The sequence below is a fragment of the Oncorhynchus tshawytscha genome, linkage group LG10, assembly GCF_018296145.1.
Source record: "Oncorhynchus tshawytscha isolate Ot180627B linkage group LG10, Otsh_v2.0, whole genome shotgun sequence".
NCBI lineage: Eukaryota > Metazoa > Chordata > Actinopteri > Salmoniformes > Salmonidae > Oncorhynchus > Oncorhynchus tshawytscha.
The window spans coordinates 42774516-42797531 of record NC_056438.1 but is presented as its reverse complement, the minus strand read 5'-3'; the positions used below and the strand labels follow the sequence as shown (position 1 = coordinate 42797531).

Sequence of the window (23016 nt, the reverse complement as noted above, 5' to 3'; positions counted from 1 at the left end):
CATAATGCGCAAAAAAAAGCATTGGAGATGATTAACGATTAACGAAAATGATTAACGGTATGATGGTATACATGTACTATACATAATTGAAACGGCATAATGTATTTTAATTTGAAATACAATTATTTATTTCATGGTGGTAAAAAGCAAACAGGAGAAGTATCTACAGTTGAAGTCAGAAGTTTACATACACTTAGGTTGGAGTCATTCAAAATAATTTTTCCAGCACTCCACAAAATTCTTGTTAACAAACTATACATTTGGCAAGTCGTTTAGGACATCTACTTTGTGCATGACAAATGCCTGAATGTACCACGTTCATCTTTTTTGTTGAATCCTAAAGGAAAACCTGGTTAAGTCTGCTTTCCACCAGACACTGGGGGATGAATTCACTTTTCAGCAGGACAATAACCTAAAACACAAGGCCAAATCTACACAGGAGTTTCTCACCAAGAAGACAGTGAATGTTCCTGAGTGGCCGAGTTACAGTTTTATGCTTGAAAATCTATGGCAAAACTTGAAAATGGTTTCTAGCAATGATCAATAACCAATTTGACAAAACTTGAAGAATTTCTTAAATAATAATGGGCAAATATAGTACAATCCAGGTGTGGATGGCTCTTAGTGACTTACCCAGTAAGACTCATAGCTGTAACCGCTGCCAAAGGTGATTCTAATATATTGACTTAGGGGTTTAAATAGTTACGTAAATGATATATTCCTGTATCTACAAACATGTTGTTTTCTCTTTGTCATTATGGGACGTTGCGTGTAGATAGATGATAAAAAAACATATTTAATCCATTTTGAATTCAGGCTGTAACACAACAAAATTAGGAATAACTCAAGGGGTATGAATACTTTCTGAAGGCACTGTACAGCGTTGGAAGGGCTTTAGCAAGCAAGCATGTACCTAAACCACAATTCACATGGAGGGACGCGGCTATGCTAGCCCAGCGTAATGTAGCAGTAAATCTGCCTGTAACTCATGCTATCTGATCGTTTGGTGCCATTTATTCTGCCCAGCGGACCGGGCCAAGTTACTCTCTTATGCTCCCCATCACCCACCACCAGGCAGACAGGCTGACTCTGTCTGCATTGAGGGGCTGTACTGCAGAGCCAGGAGCACTCGGAGGCAGGCTAAGAAATAGTGTCACCTTGCTTTTACAAGGTTTAACCTCGATGACAGTTCAAATCAGACCTGGATGCAAATAGTATTTGTTTTCCTGACAATACTTTTAAAACTTTAAACGCTTGAATGGGCCTGCCTGAGTGACAGATGGGCAGGGTTTGCACTTTTGGAACGATTCCATTAGTTTCAGATCCCCAGATGATCTCAATCCCAAATTTTTTTTGAAGGAAAACAGATAGTATTTTTAACCACGGCTGGTTAAAATCCCTTTAAAGTGAGACATGCCGAATAAAACCGCAACACATAATTGGTAACCAGAAAAGTATCTACCCTGCTGAAAAAAAGACCACACGAACCACAGACACCACAGTTTGTGCTGACACAGCTAGCTCACTAACTTTAGCTATAATTTTTGCTCAATCACAGTAGACCTGAATCAAATGACGAAACCAACTGCCAAACGATTGAAAAATGATATTCTGACGTTTTTCAGCGCAGTGGTAGTTTTTATCCGTCTGTATAGTAACGTAACGCTATTGAGCTGTCAGTTTCCCTAGCTAATTCCCTACTTTTCACACTGCCACGGTATAGACCGCTCTACAAGCTTCACTGTCACACTATGCTCATCGTGTGTTAGCAGGATCAGATGGTGACATGTGTCCCTACAGGGTCAGACAGCCAGGGAAAGGGGGATACCTAAAATAATTTGTACAACAATGCATTCAACTGAAATCCGTCTTCTGCATTTAACCAAACCCCTCTGAATCAGAGAGGTGCGGGGGGGCTGCCATATTCGAAATCCATGTCTTCCGGGGAACAGAAGACCAGTCTATGGAGCTCAGGTGCATTTTGCATTACATTATTACAATCAGTGAATGGATACAAAATGCCATCTTGAGTTGATGGGTAGGCTACAGTCTGGGGTCTGGGATCTGGGAATTATGGTAATTTAAATGATTTAACCATTGATTCTACTCATTAATATAATGTATAAATGTACACCAAGGTATTTCTTTGTCATGCCTCATCTGAGCAGGATCAGATGGTGACAGGGGTCTCTTCAGGGTCAGGAAGCCAGGGAAGACCAGTCTGTGACAGCGCAGAGGTAAATTCTTGCCGATACAAGACTGTATTCTTTCTGTGCAGCAAACACTGGACAAGCAAGAAGCTTCAAAGATTGGAACTGTTTTAAGGCAGTCTGACAAACCTCTAAAGTTGATTTCCAAACTGTATCAAGGGTTGATAGAGGCCATATTATTAAGTCCATATTATGGCAAGAACAGCTCAAATAAGCAATGACAGTCCATCATTACTTTAAGACATGAAGGTCAGTCAATACTAGAGGTCGACCGATTAAAATCAAAACACAAGTATATATTTTTAAACCTGCATATTTAGTTAATATTGCCTGCTAACATGAATTTCTTTTAACTTGGTCAATTGTGTCACTTCTCTTGCAACAGAGTCAGGGTATATGCAGCAGTTTGGGCCGCCTGGCTCGTTGTGAACTGTGTGAAGACTATTTCTTCCTAACAAAGACAGCCAACTTCGCCAAAAGGGGGATGATTTAACAAAAGTGCATTTGCGAAAAAAGCACAATCGTTGCACGACTGTACCTAACCATAAACACCAATGCCTTTCTTAAAATCAATACACAGAAGTATATATTTTTAAACCTGCATATTTAGCTAAAATAAATCCAGGTTAGCAGGCAATATTAACCAGGTGAAATTGTGTCACTTCTCTTGTGTTCATTGCACGCAGAGTCAGGGTATATGCAACAGTTTGGGTGGCCTGGTTTGTTGCGAACTAATTTGCCAGAATTTTACGTAATTATGACATAACATTGAAGGTTGTACAATGTAACAGCAATAATTAGACTTAGGGATGCCACCCGTTAGATAAAATACGGAACGGTTCCGTATATCACCGAAATAATAAACGTTTTGTTTTCAAAATGATTGTTTCCGGATTCGACCATATTAATGACCAAAGGCTCGTATTTCTGTGTGTTATTATGTTATTATTAAGTCTATGATTTGATATTTGATAGAGCAATTTGACTGAGCGATGGTGGGCAGCAGCAGGCTCGTAAGCGTTCATTCAAACAGCACTTTCGTGCTTTTTGCCAGCAGCTCTTCACTGTGCTTCAAGCATTGAGCTGTTTATGACTTCAAGCCTATCAACTCCTGAGATTAGGCTGGTGTAACCGATGTGAAATGGCTAGCTAGTTAGCGGGGTGCGCGCTAATAGCGTTTCAAACGTCACTCGCTCTGAGACTTAGAGTAGTTGTTCCCCTTGCTTTTGTGGAGCGATGAGTAACGATGCTTCGAGGGTGGCTGTTGTCGATGTGTTCCTGGTTCGAGCCCAGGTAGGGGCGAGGAGAGGGACAAAAGCTATACTGTTACACTGGCAATACTAAAGTGCCTATAGGAACATCCAATAGTCAAAGGTATATGAAATAAAAATGGTATAGAGAGAAATAGTCCTATAAATACTATATTAACTACAACCTAAAACCTCTTACCTTGGAATATTGAAGTCTCATGTTAAAAGGAACCACCAGCTTTCATATGTTCTGAGCAAGGTACTTAAACGTTAGCTTTTTGACATGGTGTCACGTATGGTTAGCTTTTTGACATGGTGACCTTAGTTCCTTTGTTTTGTCTTTGTTTTTGTGTGGTCAGGGCGTGAGTTGGGGTGGGCAGTCTGTTTGTTTTTCTATGTTGGTTTTTGTGTTCGGCCTAGTATGGTTCTCAAACAGAGGCAGGTGTCGTTTTCCACCTGGGTTTTGTGGGTGTTTATTTTCAGTCTTTGTGTGTCTGCACCAGATAGAACTGTTTCGGTTGTCACTTTGTTGTTTTGTATTTTTTGAAGTGTTCAGTTGTTTATTAAAAATGATGAACACTAACCATGCTGCGCTTTGGTCCTCCTCTCTTTCTCCCGAAGACTATCGTTACACATGGCACATATTGCACTTTCTTCTCCAACACTTTGTTTTTGCATTATTTAAACCAAATTGAACATGTTTCATTATTTACCTGAGGCTAAATGGATTTTTATTGATGTACTATATATTATTTAAAAAACTTTTTTTAAATTTAAATTGGCCGATTAATCGGTATCAGCTTTTAAAGTCATCCAATAATCGGTATCGGCGTTGAAAAATCATAAATCGGTCGACCTCTAGTCAATACGGAACATTTCAAGAACTTTGAAAGTTTCTTCTTGTGCAGTCGCAAAAACCATCAAGCTCTGTGATGAAACTGGCTCTCATGAGGACCGCCACAGGAATGGAAGACCCAGAGTTACCTCTGCTGCAGACAATAAGTTCATTAGAGTTACCAGCGTCAGAAAATGTAGCCCAAATAAATGCTTCAGAGTTCAAGTAACAGACACATCTCAACATCAACTGTTCAGAGGAGACTGTGTAAATCAGGCCTAAATGGTTGATTTGCTGCAAAGAAACCACTACTAAAGGACACCAATAATAAGAAGCGACTTGCTTGGGCCAAGAAACACGAGCAATGGACATTAGACCGGTGGAAATGTGTCCTTTGGTCTGGAGTACAAATTGTAGATTTTTGTTTCCAGCCGATGCAGGGATAAACCATCCCATCTGGTTTTGGCTTACTGGGACTATCATTTGTTTTTCAACAGGTCAATGACCCAACACACCACAAGGCTGTGTAAAGGCTATTTTACCAAGAAGGAGAGTGATGGAGTGCTGCATCAGATGACCTGGCCTCCATAGTCCTCTGACCTCAACCAAATTGAGATGGTTTAGAATGAGTCAGACCGCAGAGTGAAGGAAAAGCAGCCAAGAAGTGCTCAGCATATGTGGAAACTCTCTTTCCAAGACTGTTGAAAAAGCATTCCAGGTGAAGCTGGTTGAGAGAATGCCAAGAGTGTGCAAAGCTGTCATCAAGGCAAAGGGTGGCTACAAAAGGGGGGTAGATGGTGAGGTTGGCCGACCAGCTGGTGATGCTGGTGACCAACTCATGCTGGTATGCTGGTGACCAATTTATGCTGGTGCTGCTGGTCACCAGTAAAAACACGGCACTAGTCACCAGCATTCTTTTCAGTGGGGTACATATAATATTAATAGATTAATGACTGTGAATTAAACAGTTTGTTCCAGTTAGAAGAAACTGACCAATCACATCAGTCAGGAGTGATTTATCCATCTACAACATAAAACAGTGAAAGGAGATACCTATGGGTCAAAATGGACTGCTTAAAAGTACACACCATACTTTACCGACAAATGTGGACATACAAACCAAAACGAAAGCCACACTTCCCTCACGTCATAGAAACTTCACTGGACTTCAAATTAAGTTCAATGAGGCAACTCCTTTACGACAGATTAGGAATTCCTTACAGCTCCCATGTCATAACGTTGAGTCCTCGTTTGTCACTCCAGCGGTAAACAACTGAGACACAAATGTCACTCTGCCTCTGAGTAATTGTTGTTTACGAGGCCTATATGGCCCCCTTCTCCAACAAAACACATTAGCCACAACTTTAGCGGCAGCTTGTGGAAGTCACCGGGGTTTAGCGTAATCTAATCAATCACTACCTTGTTGTTTAAGTGTCGTGAGCCACTTTGGCACGCAGTTGGTATTTGATTCAGTTGTGTGCGTCGAAGGGGGATTAAGTGTGTAGTTCATCAAAGGGCGATCGGTTAGAGGATAGAACAGCTCTATCCACTCTTTCTTTCTCTCTCTGTCACTCTCACTCACCCTCTCTCTCTCTCTTGCTTGCCACCGTATCTTGCTTTTCTGATTCAACACAAGGCCTCCGCCCATTCACCCCTCCTTCTCTCCTCCCTTCATTATTTTCCGCTCTCCTGCACAGTATGGAGGGCTTTGATTTTGCTTGAGGATAAGAATTGAAAAGGTCATTTGGCAGTGCGTGTCTGTATCACAACCTCCTTTTTTCTCTTTCTCTCTCCCCATGTGTCACCCACTCCTTCCTCATCTCTCCTTCCCTTCGTCTTTCTCTTCCTGCTATTGAGCGGTTCTCATTTTGGAATTGGTAAATCTCTGTGTCATGCTGCACTCTTAGGACCTCATTCACTTCTCTATTGCTCTTGTTCTGTATCACCGTTTCTCCACTAAAATCCACTCATCTCATTTGCCCTTTGTCTTGCTCGCTCTCTTATCGCCTCCTCTCCTCTCCCTCTCTCTTTCTCTCACTTTCTCTGTCTCCCTCTTTATTGTATTAGTAAATATATCAGTGCCATACTGTGCTCTCTGAGTACTTAGGCTACCTTGTTTTGCAGCTATAACACCCAGGGCCCAGGTCAGCGTTTCTCTAGGGGGCAGTTGGCGGATACGTCAGGCCCTACCACTCAACCTGCCTCCCTTGGGCACCAGCTGCTTCCCTCACCACCGAGCGACCTTCACACGTTCAGGCCAGAGTCACACCAACACACACTGCCTCTAAGTGAATGTGACTTGGTGATGGGCCCTGTTAGGGTTTGCAAAATGGCGGCATTTCTTTTCTGATGGCTGGTTTGAACAGATTTAGATTTCAAAGGAAAAGCATTGATCAAAGCTTCCGGTGCATTGCTTTTCACAGATCCAATCAGTGATTACTTGAAGGAAGGAAGGAAGGAAGGAAGGAAGGAAGGAAGGAAGGAAGGAAGGAAGGAAGGAAGGAAGGAATCAATCAATCAATCAATCAAACAGGAACATGGTCTGTGATTTAGAGAGAGATGACTGAGCACCATCATCCACAATGTCTAAACAGCATTGATCATCTGGCACAGTGGTTAGAATTTATAAGTCTGATTTCTGCTCAGCTGCTTTAACTGAAAGCTTAGAACATTGCTTACTGAAATTGGCATCTGATCTAAGCGCACTGTGAGTTTTTTTTCTCCATTTTAGTATAATCTTCCAGCACCGTAGTTACTTTGTTGGCTGTGCGGTAGATTTGTCAGAAATCTGATTTAAACACCATCTGTAGATTCATTGTGACAGATGCCTACACCAAAAGAGTGCCAAATCTCACTGAATAAATCCTCTTTTGGCTTTTTCTTCAAAATAGCTAGAATTCAACAGCACCTACAGTTGAAGTCAGAAGTTTACATACACCTTAGCCAAATACATTTAAACCCCAGTTTTTCACAATTCCTGACATTTTATCAGAGTAAAAATTCCCTGTCTTCGGTCAGTTAGGATCATGATGCAATCTATTTTGTGATTTTGTGAAGTGCACCAGTCCCTCCTGCAGCAAAGCACCCCCACAACATGATGCTACCACCCCCATGCTTCATGGTTGGGATGGTGTTCTTCGGCTTGCAAGCCACCCCCTTTTCCCTCCAAACATAACGATGGTCATTATGGCCAAACAGTTCTATTTTTGTTTCATCAGACCAGAGAACATTTCCCCAAAAAGTACGATCTTTGTCACCATGTGCAGTTGCAAATCGTAGTCTGGCTTTTTTATGGCGGTTTTGGAGCAGTGGCTTCTTCCTTGCTGAGCGGCCTTTCAGGTTATGTCGATATAGGACTTGTTTTACTGTGGATAGAGATACTTTTGAACCTGTTTCCTCCAGCATCCTTTGCTGTTGTTCTGGGATTGATTCGCACTTCTCGCACCAAAGTATGTTCATCTCTAGGAGATAGAAGGTGTCTCCTTCCTGAGTGGTATGACAGTTGTGTGGTCCCATGGTGTTTATACTTGCGTACTATTGTTTGTACAGATGAACGTGGTACCTTCAGGCGTTTGGAAATTGCTCCCAAGGATGAACCAAACTTGTGGAGGTCTACAATGTTTTTTCTGAGGTCTTCGCTGATTTCTTTTGATTTTCCCATGATGTCAAGCAAAGATGCACTGATATTGAAGGTTGGCCTTAAAATACATCCACAGGTACACCTCCAATTGACTGAAACTATGTCAATTAGCCTATCAGAAGCCTCTAAAGCCATGACATAATTTTCTGGAATTTTCCAAGCTGTTTAAAGGCACAGTCAACTTAGTGTATGTAAACTTCTGACCCACTGGAATTGTGATACAGTGAATTATAATTTAAATAATCTGTCTGTAAACAATTGTTGGAAAAATGACTTGTGTCATGTACAAAGTAGATGTCCCAACCGACTTGCCAAAACTATAGTTCGTTAACAAGACATTTGTGGAGTGTTTGAAAAATTAGTTTTATTGACTCCAACCTAAGTGTATGTAAACTTCTGACTTCAACTGTATGTCACTCCCTTTGGTTTTTTTCCCCAGTCGTCATTGTTTCTGTTTCATGTCTGTGCGTTGTTTGTGTTTCTTGTTTTGTATTATGTTGCATCTATTTATTAAAACACTCACTCCCTGAACTTGCTTCCCGACCCTCAGCGCACATCGTTAAAGCAGCGGTGTATTTGATCTACGCATGCTCCAGCACCCACAGCACAAGCCTCCCTCTTATCTGCGAGTGAAGTGAGTTCAGAAAAACTGAAAGTATGCATCTGAGAAAGAGTTTTGAAATACAAACTTTACATATCTGAACTCAGAGCCAAATAGGCTTCCCAAAAATAACATGGTCGCTATGGTAGAATGTTTCTTTTGATTGCCGAATTTTGTGCATTGATCAAAATCCCATCAGGTAGACTGATTTCAGATGTCATGTAAACAACATTATTAGGAAAATCGTGTAAATGTTGAAATCAAACTATTAGATTAATATGACTATTCACAATAATAATATTATTGTGTGTATACTTATTGCCAGACGTGTTCCTAGGCATCGGCTCATAACACCAGCCACACTACACAAAAAAGGCTAAACATTTTTGGACACTGACAGAACTTTGTTGGAGACTACGACAGCACGTAGTGATACTTAATTGGCAGACCCTAGACCCTGTCACACTGAATGAGCCAAGATGTCCGACAATCATTTACGACCTAACAATTTGCCCATGATGTGGAAATTTTGTCTGGGACGTCAAAATCGTTGCATAAGAAGTATAAAATCGTACAGTCCCTTAGCATAGCTAGCGTTAGCATACTACTGTAGCCTATCCAGCTCACATTGTTGTATATAACAATATGAGTATCACCTGGGTTCAATGCAGGCCATAATGCGGTATGTGGCATGACTCAGTACATGTGAAGGCTCAGTACACAGGAAGGGAAGGCACGTGTTAATATAATGGCAAACGCTAATGCTAATACATGTATCTACAGTACACAGAGTGTGAACCTTGAAAAAACGTTAACTACAGTAAAGTGCATTCAAAGAAAGAAATCTTCACACACACATACTGGCACACGCGCACACACCCTCCCACCCGACTGAAATGCACATCTTTACGTAACTAAAATCCTCTCCGTTATTAAGTCAATAAAGTGTGGCAAAGCCTTATTACTCATTCCCCCTAACAGTGGAAAATCTCAATGGAGTTGAAACTCAATATCTACAAAGAGACTGGTTGAGGCTGTTTTCATTAAACTCCCTCCTCAGAGAACGATCCATAATCCTCTGTGGTTATTTAATTTAAATGGGCCAAAATTAGGAAATAATGCAAGAGGTTTAAGAAATCCGATGTCGATCGATAGAGAGGATTCGTATCGTGTGAAGGATGTGTCTTCAGGTATTGCAGGTTTATTCAGGAAGCTGCATATTAGTTAATACTGACTGTGCAGTAGTACTCTTTTCTACAATGAAGCTAGCTGTGCATTAGCTGTCACTCTAAAATGGCTGGTGTGTGTCATATCAAGCAACGGCTTCACAGTAGGTATGGTGTTCTTTGGATGCAACTCAGCATTCTTTGTCCTCCAAACATGACGAGTTGAGTTTTTACCAAAAAGTTATATTTTGGTTTCATCTGACCATATGACATTCTCCCAATCTTCTTCTGGATCATCCAAATGCTCTCTAGCAAACTTCAGACGGGCCTGGAAATGTACTGGCTTACGCAGGGGGACACGTCTGGCACTGTAGGATTTGAGTCCCTGGCGGCGTAGTGTGTTACTGATGGTAGGCTTTGTTACTTTGGTCCCAGCTCTCTGCAGGTCATTCACTAAGTCCCCCCGTGTGGTTCTGGGATTTTTGCTCACCGTTCTTGTGATCATTTAGACCCCACGGGGTGAGATCTTGTGTGGAGCCCCAGATCGAGGGAGATTATCAGTGGTCTTGTATGTCTTCCATTTCCTAATAATTGCTCCCACTGGTGCAGGTCTACAATTTTGTTTCTGGTGTCCTTTGACAGCTCTTTGGTCTTGGTCATAGTGGAGTTTGGAGTGTGACTGTTTGAGGTTGAGGTTGTGGACAGGTGTCTTTTATACTGATAACAAGTTCAAACAGGTGCCATTAATACAGGTAACGAGTGGAGGACAGAGGAGCCTCTTAAAGAAGGTCTGTGAGAGCCAGAAATCTTGCTTGTTTGTAGGTGACCAAATACTTATTTTCCACCATAATTTGCAAATAAATTCACTAAAATGGTCAGAGTGAGCTGTTCTCTCAAGTAGCTAGTAAGCTAGCCATCGTTAGCCAGTTAGCTTGGGTGCTTGACTGCTGTTAGGCAGACCGCTCGGATCAACCCTACTCCTCGGCCAGAGCGTTCAGTGTGCGCTCTGAACACTCCGAGACCAAAACGCTCTAAATTTACAAACGGACAATCTGACAACGCTCTTAGTGTATGAACGCCCATAGCACACTCTAGCACTCCAGATTAAATTACGAACACACCCGTAGTATAAACCAGCCTTTAGTCTTGAAATCTTTGATTGTTTAGTACATAGTCTCACGTGAATCCTGAGAGATGGGTGTGGTCTAAAGCTTAAGAGGGTGTGAACGATGCTGAATGGGTGTAGACAAAGAAGAGCTCTCCAGTAGGTACCAAAACATTCAAGGGCCATTTTCCCAAAAATTTGGTTACAAGTTTATCAATTTTCAAGGCAGAATTACTTTTCCATTGTTCCTTAACTGTAGTGTATGATAATGTTCTATCTCTACTTTTATCCAATGTAAAAAAAACACAATTTCAAATTTTGCTACATAAGATCGAGTCTCAGAACATTAACCATGTGTGTTCACTTGTTTTGTACAGTTCTGTAGTTTCGACCCAATAATTTGTCTGAAAAACAAAGAACTTTGCATCCTGCAGGCCCGGGCATGGATCAAAGCTGGTGACATTCAATAACGCCATCTTCAGAGACGATTCAACCATGGCCCTTGAGCAATTTGCTCAAAATTGCTACAGAAAAAACAAGATCCAGAAGATTAATGAAAGCATAAAGATATTGATGAAGAAATGCTGTTTTGAGTTAGAAATGTAACAGTTTGGAGTACTTATGCATCGAATTCATTGCAAGTTGATGGATTTTTACAACAGTAGCCGGGCTATAAAATGTCTATTGTCCTGCTAATAAGGAATCATTTGCATGATGGGCTACATCTTTATTGTAACCACAATGTCATACATAATTTGTATCTACCTTTCCAATTACTTTTAGAGTTTGGGAATTACAAATGTGCGCTTTTTCGTCATTTGTTTTAGGTTCGAACGTGCAGACTTTTTTTCATAAAATGATTGTTTATGTAGGATGCTACATTTTTGACCAGTTGACCAAGTAGGCCTAATAAAAAAAATCCTACTTCTATTAGGCTGTTAAGCTTCATAGCCTACCTCAGCATAGCCTACCTCAGAAGAAATAAGACTCCAATTAAGCTCTCTTGTTGTTTGTAAAGTCAAATTCAAAATTCAAAAGGCACTCGCACATCTGAACTATCTTTTTTGCAGGTGCATGGCTACAGCCGGATAAGATGAGGAAAAATAAGGAAAAAAAGAAGGAACCCGCACACTGCTCTTGATCGTATCGGCATCACGGCCTTCGTCAGAGCTTTTGTGAGTTTCTTAAATTAGCACCCTTATGTAGACCTGGCCACACCCACATCCGTTCCACGCATCGAAAGGGGTTGGAGGCAAAGGAAAAACAAATAAGTGCTACCAAATATAACCCTATGCAATTCATAAATATTCAAATAAAGTGTGTACATAAGACATCGACCTACCAAGCAAGTTTTCATAAATCATTGGTAACAGAGTAAGAAAAACATCAGAGTAATCTGAAACAGGGGCATAATTCATGTTCAAATTAACAACATAACATGCATAGGCATTTCATCATTAATATCTTTAGGAAATAATGTCTGGAGGGTGAAAATCCCAAAACATTCTGTTTTACTCAGAGCATTATTTATATCACCTCCCCTGTCTGTTATCTTAACTTTTTCTATGCCACAAAATCTAAAGGTTGAAATGTCATGTTTTAGGTCATTAAAATCTACTGCGACTGGATAATCCCTGTCGTTTCTCCTAATTGAACTTTTATGTTCACTGATTCTCTGTTTGAGAGAACGAGAGGTTTTACATAGCACAGCCCACATGGACATTTAATAATGTAGATAACATGGGTGGTGGAGCACGTGATAACGTCATTTATTTGGAACTGTTTTCTTGTATGTTGGTGGAAGAAATAATCACACTTCATTATATTGTTGCACTGTTGCCAACCTCTGCATTTATAGCTACCATTTGGAAGATGGAGCCTGGCTGATTTTCTTTTGTGGCTGACAGTTGGCACGCACCAAAATCGCGTAAATTGCGACCTCTCCTATATACAATAAGTGGTGGATTCTTAAATTCAGCAGGCAAAGCTGGGTCCGATGATAAAACATGCCAGTGTTTCTTGACCGCATCTCGCACTTTTCGCGAGTTCAAAGTATATGTAGCTGTGAACATTCCAGAGTGTTCTTTAGCTTTCCCGGGTCTTTTTTGTAGCAGTTCATCTCGTGGTTTCCCCAATGCCAAATTTAGAGCTTCATCCACATTGTGGAGAAAAGCCTGTTCTTAGAAACCGATTGTGCATCTCCGCTGCTTGTCCTAGATAGTCCTGAAAATGATTTGTTGCAAATTGGGGTTCATACTAGAGGTTGACCGAATATGATTTTTCAACGCCGATACCGATTATTGGAGGACCAAAAAAGCCCATACCGATTAATCGGCGATTTAATAAAAAATTAATTAATAAATAAAATATATTTGTAATAATAATGACAATTACAACAATACTGAATTAACACTTATTTTAACTTAATATAATACATCAATAAAATCAATTTAGCCTCAAGTAGATAATGAAACATGCTCAATTTGGTTTAAATAATGCAAAAACAAAGTGTTGGAGAAGAACGTAAAAGTGCAATATGTAAGAAAGCTAACGTTTCAGTTCCTTGCTCAGAACATGAGAACATATGAAAGCTGGTGGTTCCTTTTAACATGAGTCTTCAATATTCCCAGGTAAGAAGTTTTAGGTTGTAGTTATTATAGGACTATTTCCCTCTATACCATTTGTATTTTATTGACCTTTGACTATTGGATGTTCTTATAGGCACTTTAGTATTGCCAGTGTAACAGTATAGCTTCTGTCCCTCTCCTCCCTGGGCTCGAACCAGCAACACAACGACAACAGCCACCACATCGAAGCAGCGTTACCCATGCAGAACAAGGGAAACAACCACCCCAAGGCTCAGAGCGAGTGAAGTTTGAAACGCTATCAGCGCAAGCTAACTAGCCAGCCATTTCACTTCGGTCACACCAGCCTCATCTCGGGAGTTGATAGGCTTGAAGTCATAAACAGCACAATGCTTGACGCACAACGAAGAGCTGCTGGCAAAACGCACTAAAGTGCTGTTTGAATGAATGCTTACGCGCCTGCTTCTGCCTACCACCGCTCAGTCAGATACTTAGATACTTGTATGCTCAGTCAGATTATATGCAACACAGGACACGCTAGATAATATCTAGTAATATCATCAACCATGTGTAGTTAACTAGTGATTATGATTATTTTTTATAAGATAAATTTAATGCTAGCTACCAACATACCTTGGCTTACTGCATTTGCGTAACAGGCAGTCAGTCTCCTTGTGGAGTGCAACGAGAGAGGCAGGTCATTTTTGCGTTGGACTAGTTAACTGTAAGGTTGCAAGATTGGGTCCCCGAGCTGCCAAGGTGAAAATCTGTCTTTCTGCCCCTGAACGAGGCAGTTAACCCACTGTTCCTAGGCCGTCATTGAAAATAAGAATGTGTTCTTAACTGACTTGCCTAGTTAAATAAAGGTGTAATATATATATATATATATATTATATTGTATGTAATATATATAGTTAAATAAAGGTGTAATATATATATATATTACACCTTTATTTAACTAGGCAATCGGTATTTTTGGGCGCCCAAATATATATAAATAGGCAAATTGGCGCCCAAAAATACCGATTTCCGATTGTTATGAAAACTTGAAATCGGTCCTAATTAATTGGCCATTCCGATTAATCGGTCGACCTCTAGTTCACACCTAGCTCAAGTCGGGGAGGGGTGGTTCACACCTAGCTTGGCTTTAGACAATTATTTAGTAAAGGTTGAATAGTCTATTGTTCAGCTAATAGCCCATCCTGCTATGCTTGTGAAAAACTAATAATAATACTTTCCCCTTTCCACATGTTAAAGATTCCAATTGATAAAGTGTTTTTAGCCACAATCGGCCCCAACCCCAATTAATACATTTGGGCACAGTCGATTGTGTGCTGGACTTCGGGCTAAAATGTTGAGGGTTCAAAACCTGCTCCCTGCTTGCTATAATGAATGAGTTTGATATACCTGGTATTGGCGGCAGGTAGCCTAGTGGTTAGAGTGTTGGACTAGTAACCGGAAGGTTGAGAGCTCAAATCCTTGAGCTGACAAGGTAAAAATCTGTCGTTCTGCCCCTGAACAAGGCAGTTAACCCACTGTTCCTAAGTCATAATTGAAAATAATAATTTGTTCTTAACTGACTTGCCTAGTTAAATAAAAGGTACAAAAAATGGATATGGCTGAAAAAAAAAAAAAAATAGCGATTTTTGTCAAATCAAAATAATATGCACAATTGTTTATCTCTACATTAACTAATATATTCCTCTCAATTGTACATTTATTGCTTGACTCATTATGACGTTATAACTACGTACATTTGCTTCCCCGTAATGTTTTGTCAGCCACCTTTGCTGAAGTCACCAGGGACGGGTGGCACTCGTCAAATTCGTCATTGGAACCACTCGATATGATTGGTCATATAAAAAGCTTGGGACCCAAATGCATAACTCCCCCTTGTGGTGATCTGGAGCAATGAAGCCGTGATGCTGGGTACCTCTAGGTGTAAGCTCGCAACTTTTAAAGGAGGAACCACTGTATACATGAAGGGAAGTATACATGTTTTGATGGTCCTCCATGATTCAACCTTACCTCGCTAGGAAATCAATGAGGTCTGGCATTTCACGTGAATCTCCGCAGATAGCCATTAATTTCTCAATACTTTTGAGTAACCCACTTGGCCAAAGCCCCAGCCTAAATCGTTAATGTGACAGTGTAATGCTACTTTAGCGTGTGATTGCGAGCCCACTCATTGCGCTACAATGATCTGGGCTGGCACAGATCTAGGGCCTGTCTCTATCTATCTCAGTGTGTGTGTCTATGGATGTGAATGAGGCAAAGATAAAAGAAAACTAAATAGAAAGAAGAGAGAAGACACGCAGCATGCCTCAGCTGATCAAGCTTCAGCGTAATTGGAGCGTGACAGAAGGTGTGTGGGCTGTATGTTAATGAGCATTAGCAGAAGTAAAACAGAGGCTCCACTATCACTGCAAACATAGGTCTCTGTCTGGCACCAACATAAGAGAAATGCACACTAAGGCACGATTTGTAGTATGTCAGGTCAAGGTTTCTTGCTAAGTGGCGCTATTAATTAATTCTCAAAGTTCTACTGAATGTCCATCAAAATCAGTTCACAGCGTTCGCTAATAATGTGCTTCTGACACAGCAGGTTGATCAGTTCAACAAGGAGATGAGAGAAAAATGTTCTTTTGATGAAGAGACGTTCACTATGGTGATGTGAACAGGTTTCCTGGCTCTCGCGGCACTATTTAGTCGCTCGCTTCTCCATCCATTTTAATGCGACCGTGACAGCAGGAGCTGCTCTCAGAGCCAGCTGTGAGGATCTACTACCTGACACCACAGCAGCCATTAGGAAGTCCTAATTTGGACACCATCATGTGGACTACACACTGTGTTGAAAAGGCCAGCCCTTAGTAAGCAGTTTCAGCACCCCCGAACTAGTAGTTTGTTGTACTTTCCCAACACCCCTACAAGTCCCCCCACTTGTATCCACTAATAATGCTCCGCTATTCCCGGAGCACCTTACTGAACCCCGCTTTTGCCATTAGAGTGAGATCGTGGTCAGAAGAGAATGGACTATTCCTAAAGAGTATCTGTATTTGACTTGTATAAGTACAGTGACGTGTCATTGCATATTTAGTTGGGTGTTGCCTAGGCAGTTCAGATATTTACTGTGTTTGTAATATTTATAGAGTAATGTTCATGTGCGTCACGCTACTGCTAGCCAGCTAAGCCGAGATGTTAGCTAGTAATGCTAGCTCGTTAGGCCTGGTGTAACTCACGTATTAATTTCAGGGGGAATACTATTCTGTTCATAGTCTGTATATGCTCATGGTCATGTTTATAGACATTTGCAACCTTTTTGTAGCCTCATGCAACCATGCACTGTAATTAGCCCTAGTAGTAGCATGTATGTAGCCCTAGTAGTAACATGTATGTAGCCCCAGTAGTAGCATCCAGATGGTCATTGGCAAACTTCAGACGGTCTTGGACATGCGCTGGCTTGAGCAGGGGGACCTTGCATGCGCTGCAGGATTTTAATCCATGACGGCATAGTGTGTTGCTAATGGTTTTCTTAGAGACTGTGGTCCCAGCTCTCTTCAGGTCATTGACCAGGTCCTGCCATGTAGTTCTGGGCTGATCCCTCACCTTCCTCATGATCATTGATGTCCCACGACATCCGTGTTAACCCTCGCAAGGCTGCAGGCCCAGACGGCATCCCCAGCCGCGCCCTCAGAGCATGCGCAGACCAGCTGGCCGGTGTGTTTACGAACATATTCAATCAATCCCTATACCAGTCTGCTGTTCCCACATGCTTCAAGAGGGCCACCATTGTTCCTGTTCCCAAGAAAGCTAAGGTAACTGAGCTAAACGACTACCGCCCCGTAGCACTCACATCCGTCATCATGAAGTGCTTTGAGAGACTAGTCAAGGACCATATCACCTCCACCCTACCTGACACCCTTGACCCACTCCAATTTGCTTACCGCCCAAATAGGTCCACAGACGATGCAATCTCAACCACACTGCACACTGCCCTAACCCATCTGGACAAGAGGAATACCTATGTGAGAATGCTGTTCATCGACTACAGCTCGGCATTCAACACCATAGTACCCTCCAAGCTCGTCATCAAGCTCGAGACCCTGGGTCTCGACCCCGCCCTGTGCAACTGGGTACTGGACTTCCTGACGGGCCGCCCCCAGGTGGTGAGGGTAGGCAACAACATCTCCTCCCCGCTGATCCTCAACACTGGGGCCCCACAAGGGTGCGTTCTGAGCCCTCTCCTGTACTCCCTGTTCACCCACGACTGCGTGGCCATGCACGCCTCCAACTCAATCATCAAGTTTGCGGACGACACAAGTGGTAGGCTTGATTACCAACAACGACGAGACGGCCTACAGGGAGGAGGTGAGGGCCCTCGGAGTGTGGTGTCAGGAAAATAACCTCACACTCAACGTCAACAAAACTAAGGAGATGATTGTGGACTTCAGGAAACAGCAGAGGGAACACCCCCCCATCCACATCGATGGAACAGTAGTGGAGAGGGTAGCAAGTTTTAAGTTCCTCGGCATACACATCACAGACAAACTGAATTTGGTCCACTCACACAGACAGCATCGTGAGGAAGGCGCAGCAGCGCCTCTTCAACCTCAGGAGGCTGAAGAAATTCGGCTTGTCACCAAAAGCACTCACAAACTTCTACAGATGCACAATCGAGAGCATCCTGGCGGGCTGTATCACCGCCTGGTATGGCAACTGCACCGCCCTCAACCGTAAGGCTCTCCAGAGGGTAGTGAGGTCTGCACAACGCATCACCGGGGGCAAACTACCTGCCCTCCAGGACACCTACACCACCCGATGCTACAGGAAGGCCATAAAGATCATCAAGGACATCAACCACCCGAGCCACTGCCTGTTCACCCCGCTGTCATCCAGAAGGCGAGGTCAGTACAGGTGCATCAAAGCTGGGACCGAGAGACTGAAAAACAGCTTCTATCTCAAGGCCATCAGACTGTTAAACAGCCACCACTAACATTGAGTGGCTACTGCCAACACACTGTCAATGACACTGACTCTACTCCAGCCACTTTAATCATGGGAATTGATGGGAAATGATGTAAATATATCACTAGCCACTTTAAACAATGCTACCTTATATAATGTTACTTACCCTACATTGTTCATCTCATATGCATACGTTGATACTGTACTCTATATCATCGACTGCATCCTTATGTAATACATGTATCACTAGCCACTTTAACTATGCCACTTGGTTTACATACTTATCTCATATGTATATACTGTACTCGATATCATCTACTGTATCTTGCCTATGCTGCTCTGTACCATCACTCATTCATATATCCTTATGTACATATTCTTTATCCCCTTACACTGTGTATAAGACAGTAGTTTTTTTGGAATTGTTAGTTAGATTACTTGCTCGTTATTACTGCATTGTCGGAACTAGAAGCACAAGCATTTCGCTACACTCGCATTAACATCTGCTAACCATGTGTATGTGACAAATAAAATTTGATTTGATTTGAGGTGAGATCTTGCATTGAGCCCCAGACCGAGGGTGATTGACCGTCATCTTGAACTTCTTCCATTTTCGAATAATTGCGCCAACAGTTGCCTTCTCACCAAGCTGCTTGCCTATTGTCCTGTAGCCGATCCCAGCCTTGTGCAGGTCTACAATTTATCCCTGATGTCCTTACACAGCTCTCTGGTCTTGGCCATTGTGGAGAGGTTGGAGTCTGTTTGATTGAGTGTGTGGACAGGTGTCTTTTATACAGGTAACGAGTTCAAACAGGTGCAGCTAATACAGGTAATGCGTGGAGAACAGGAGGGCTTCTTAAAGAAAAACTAACAGGTCTGTGAGAGCCAGAATTCTTACTGGTTAGTAGGTGATCAAATACTTATGTCATAAAATATAATGCAAATTAATTACATAAAAATCATAATGTGATTTTCTGGATTTTTGTTTTAGATTCCGTCTCTAACAGTTGAAGTGTACCTATGATACAAATCACAGACCTCTACATGCTTTGTAAGTAGGAAAACCTGCAAAATCGGCAGTGTATCAAATACTTGTTCTCCACACTGTATGTAGCCCTAGTAAATTTTCAACAGCGCATTAAATGACAATAACCTAGCAAATTACATTGGTTGTCACTCAACCAATAAAGCCTAATATTGCGCACGCCATTTTACAAACATTTGAATGCTGAAGGTGAAGCGCCTACCTCTTTCTGGCACAGGGCGCAGTTTGACTAGGCTACTGATAATGCTTGGGTTGTTGGGCATGCAAAATGTCTTGTTGATCAATGACTGTCAACACAGTTACGTACTTAGTTCAACACTGAAGGAGAGGACACATCAGTTGTCACAAAAGATGAGAGGTATTTTCGGGAAGGTAGAAAGAAAGTCATATGAGAAAAAAATGTGTGAACTGGCGATTTGTAATGTTTACAGCGATTTTATGACGCATGCATGCTACATTTGAATCAGTTTTGGGTCCCATGGATCGATGCACTCTCATCTTAAACATTTGAACTGAGGACCAATACGTATTGGTGAATCATTACATCCGTACTGCTATCATTGCCCTGCATGGCACGAGTGTGCCGGTTCTGGGGCTGGAGGCCGGCTAGGTTCTCCCTGTGCAGGGGCAGCAGGGTTCATGGCTCTGAGAAAGTGTATTCCTCATGCAAAGTGTAAGCTAGCTAGCGTTCGCCATGCGGTTAATAATCTAGCTAGTTAGCACACTGCTAACCGTGATTTCTTTGGTGTAGCTAGCCTTGCATCGAGTTACATGGGTTAGATTAAGCCTTGCGGCGAGAGATAGCCCTTTGTGTGGTTAGCTAGCCTTGCAACAGACACTGTTTGATTGTTTACTTCGAGCTTGTGGTCACGCCCAGGCATATCCCATAGTGAGACAACAACAAAAAACACTGTTGATAAAGAGGCCCAAAGACTGAATTTTTCTGACAAAATCTTTGTGCATGAATCCCAAAGAATTTACCATTGACTGAAATGCTACATGAATATAAGAAATATATGATTTTTCGTGATCTGTATCTCCTTTCTTCATTCTTTGTTCATGAGATACCGGCCCACTACCTGATAAAGCGGTACAAAATTGGGAGAAAAAAATGTCAAATATAAATTATATTTTTCCAATTCCCTTTCTGTATTCAAATTCATTTTTAATAACATGCACTATTGTAGGCCAGCCCAGCCCCAGAAGTGACTCTTATCAACTACATTCAAGAATTTGCTGTGTTTTAGGAATTCATCATTCTCTGTGTTAGTTTTGCCAACCCCTACTGTCACACCTCTGAGAAGCAGAGGTTACATCATGTAGCTCTGATATCTGACTGGAGATAACTTTACAGAAATACTATTGGTCAACAACTCAGGTTTTGAATCCAATCAACTCAGATGCTTATAAAAGGGTCTAAGATTCATTGTTCATTCTCTTATTTGTTCCTGACCTGCTGTAGTGAGATACTCTTTCTTTCTGTCTCTCTCCACCCAATGGACTTTTGGGGCATGGCCTTTCAGGTTATCATTTCTCTCTCTCTCTCTCTCTCTCTCTCTGACCATGCTTAGAATTGTGCCTTGTAATGCGTGTTAATGCTTTGTGACTTAACCTTTATGCTTTGTATGTGAATCCATTTGTTTAACAAAGTAATAAAATACACTTGGATTTAGAATTCCATGCTCAGACATTTCTTCCTTGCCTATTACTGTAACTCTACCATAGTCTCTTGCATAATGCTAATTATCGTTATGGAGTCGGATAAACAGGCTAATAGCCTAAATGCTTAGTCTTATTACGAGTCGCATTAGATGAATTTATAATATACACATATAAAAAATGACCACCTACTACACAATGACAAACTTTGTAGGCCTGTGCAATCAACCAATGGTTCACCAACCACAAGATGAAAACATGGTGCCAGTGTTGTAGTATTCAGGTTGCTATGGTCTAAGTCTTGATCCCCCCTTGGTCTTGGTCTGGACTCAGCTGGAATACCTGTAGTCTCAGTCTTGACTGATGAAACTAATAGTTTTGGTCTCTGTCTTGACACGGAGTAGAACCCATCTTGGTTCCCCCTGGAATATCTCAGTTCTCAGATTTGACTCGGACTGAAATAGCTGTGGTCTCTGTCTTGAACTGGACTTGAAAGGCTCCTGTCTCCATCTTGTCTCAGACTTGAATAGCTCTGGTCCCTCTTGAATTGGACTCGCTGAAGGCGGTCTCGTCTACAACTCTGGTTGGTACCAGAGAAACAAGTGCTGACGGATAAATGTCAAATCAGATAAACTTAGAATAACATCTTAATGTCATTCCTCTAAATTATCTGCTTGAAAAGACAAGATAATGATCTTGTCTCAAGTCCACACTGCTTCCCATGACTCAGAGGAAAACCGACTGCGATGGGGAAACGGAATAGTTCAGAACCCCTTTGATCTCCCATTTCCCAATTCCCACACCTGTGGCCCAGCTCAGTCCAGACAAGCCGAAAAACGTCTCCCCCGCCCTTCTCCTCCTCCCGGATGAGCACAGTCTCAGTCAGTCTGACACAGCCTAAACGAAAGTATGAAAGTGTTCCCCCTTTCCCCCTCCTACTCTAAGAGCTTGGCATTAATCAGGTTACACCTCTGCCTCTCTCCAACATCAGACGCTGGTGTAATGGGGAAGTGTGTGGGCGAGGGGAAGAGAGCCGAGGCAAGGGCCCTGGCTGGATGCGTGAGGGGGAGGTGGCTGAACCGGTGCCTGAGTGGAGTAGCAGGGGAAATTATAAACGACGGGTTTCAGGTTTCAAGAGCCAAATTAGATGCTGACTGTCTGGCTGGTGCATCGGAGCAGGGGAGAAGCTGCATAATATTCAAATGGGGCGTGAGTGTGAAGAATAGACCTGTAATTAAATTGACCTGGCCTATTAGCCTCTCAAATGCAGAGGTATGATGATCTGGAATGTTAGTTGGTTAGGACCTCATCTTCCCTCTGGACCTATTTATGAATGATACTTTGGTACCAATATCTCTGGAAATTACGCTCAATGACTCGCTGAGCAGAGTGAGGTAGAGGGATAGAGTGGAGAGGAAGAGAAGGTAGGGTAAATTCTGAAGCACTGGATGGGTAAATATACTGAACAAATATATAAACGCAACATGAAACTTTTTTTTTACTGAGTTACAGTTCATATAAGGAAATCAGTCAATTTTAATAAATTCATCAGGCCCTAATCTATATATTTCACCTGACTGCGAACACAGATAAGCATCTGTTTGTCACAGACACCTTAAAAAAAAGGTAGGGGCGTGGATTCAAAAACCAGTCAGTATCTGGCATGACCACCATTTGCCTGACATCTTCTTCGCATAGAATTGATCAGACTGTTGATTGTGGCCTGTGGAATGTTGTTGCAATCCTCATTGATGGCTGTGTGAAGTTTCTGGATATTGGCGGGAACTGAAACACACTGTCATACACGTCGATCCATAGCATTCCAAACATTTTCATTGGGTGGCATGTCTGGTGAGTATGCAGGCCATGGAAGAACTGGGACATTTTCAGCATCTAGAAAGTGTGTACAGATCTTTGCGACATGGGGCCGTGCATTATCATGCCGAAACATGAGG

At 41.9% G+C, this 23016-nt stretch overlaps 1 protein-coding gene across 1 annotated transcript in view; it reads right to left on the bottom strand.

Moving 5' to 3' along the window:
* LOC112259574 (low-density lipoprotein receptor-related protein 8-like) overlaps positions 1-23016 on the bottom strand; it is a 174201-nt gene that overhangs the window by 67631 nt on the left and 83554 nt on the right.